We start from the raw sequence: 1,933 nt of genomic DNA on the forward strand, positions 1-1,933 counted from the left end.
AAGTCAGTAAAAGTAAGCAAAGAGACAGGGGCCAAGGGGCCAAATGACCTCAGGGGTCTCTCCCTCCATTTCCAATGTGTCTGGCTTTGTTTCATATCAAGGAAATAGGAGTATGATTCTTTGACAAGTGGAACAGAGCATCTACATTTCTAGAGTAAATGTTTGGCCAGAGTCCATTCTGACTGTTCTGCGACCCCATAGGATGGAGTTGAACTGTCTTCCTAGGGTTTCCAGGTCTGAGATGTGTTCACACGGGGGATGCACCTATGGGCTCTGACGTAAGAGTGATTGGGAGGATGGCACAGAGCCAGGCAGTGTTTCTCCTTGTGCCGTGCGTGGGTCCCTATGGCTCAGAACTACCGAACGCCAATCTTTATTGACGCACAAGGTCTTCTATCAAGAGCTGGAAGTGGGTTTGAACCACTGAGCCTTTGGTTAGCAGCTGAGCACCTAACCACTACACTACCAGGGTAAGGATGATCCCTTCGGTCCTGCCCATCTGATGAAGGAACCCTGGTGGCTTATCAGTGAAGCTCTTAGATGCTAGCCCAAAGGAACCTTGTTCAAATTCACCAGTGTTTCCCTGGGAGAAAGACTTGATTCTCTGCCGCTGTAAAGATGGCGGCCTAGGACACCTTTTGGGGCACTGCTACTCTGTCACATGGGGTTATGATGAGTTAGACAGACTCAAACACCACCTTCAAACAAATTCACTGTCATGGGGTTGATACCAAGTCTTAGCAATCCTATAGAACAGGGTAGAACCGCCCCTGTGAGTTTCCAAGACTGTAACTCTTTACCAGAGAAGAAGGCCCCCATCTTTCTCCTGAAGAGTAGCTGGTGGTTTCCAACTTCTCACCTTGCAGTTAGCAGCCCAACACAGAACGACTCACCACCAGGGCTCCAAACAACCACCTTACTCGTGAAATATGTTGGAAGGCAAACCCAAAGCCAGACAAGAACTTGACCTCAGCGAGAGACATCTTCCTAAATCCTGATCATCAAAGAAGGTTGTGGACACTGGACGTGCCTGAGAATTCCAGGACAGAGAGGAGACAGGGCCTTGGGAGATTTTACTGGGAGCAGGGTCCCTGTGGAAGCCCCGAAGCACATCCTCTCAACCAGCCAAATCCTCTAAGAGAATGTTTGCAAGTGTGTATTTCATTGACAAATTCAGAGCTCATCAGTCAGCGCCACATTGTTCCTCCAAATTGCAACCTAACATCCTTCATTCAAAAGACCCCAATTAAGGGGAAAGGAAGACGTTCTTGTAGGATCACTATCTGTATACATTCGTTTGATGCTTTCAAATTAAAGACCAAAGCACAGGTCCCTGTTACCATGAGAACCAGCGCATCTCTCTGGCTGTTAAAATTATGAACTCAGGCAGCCTGCATCTCCTTAAACTCAGCCTGTTATTTATCTACTTTTCCATGGATTTGACTGCGCCCAGCAGTGAACTCCATTAATCACTAGTTGGGGGTGGGGTGGGAGGAGGGAGTACAAGACTTGCTGGAGAGAGGGGGTCATGTCCTCTTCCTGCCTGAGTGGCAAGTGGTGACAATTCATTTTCTCTGTTTGCTTGCCTTGGCTTGGCGAGCAGAGAAGAGGCAGGACTGTAAAGCTCTGGGGGCACGGACAGCTGGAAGGGCTTCACAGGACATGCAGGGACAGGAGACACCAGGGGCCAGTGGCATTTGAGCCCTTCTGTGTGACAGCAAGCATAGAGAACATGACCAGGGGCCAAAATCTTCCTCCCTCTTCCAGGAGATTGGGTCCCAGTTCCTCATCTGAAACCAAAGGCTCCCAGAGCAAAATTTAATTTGCACGGCCCTGGGCAGTCCCGGAAGAAAGAAAGACAGGGGTTTCTACTCCTGTGAAGTCTCGGAAACTCACAGGGACTGTTCTACCCTGTCCTGGAGGGCTGCGGGGT

Source organism: Echinops telfairi, unplaced genomic scaffold (assembly GCF_000313985.2).
Source record: "Echinops telfairi isolate 266 unplaced genomic scaffold, ASM31398v2 ScPeMD7_5;HRSCAF=22, whole genome shotgun sequence".
NCBI lineage: Eukaryota > Metazoa > Chordata > Mammalia > Afrosoricida > Tenrecidae > Echinops > Echinops telfairi.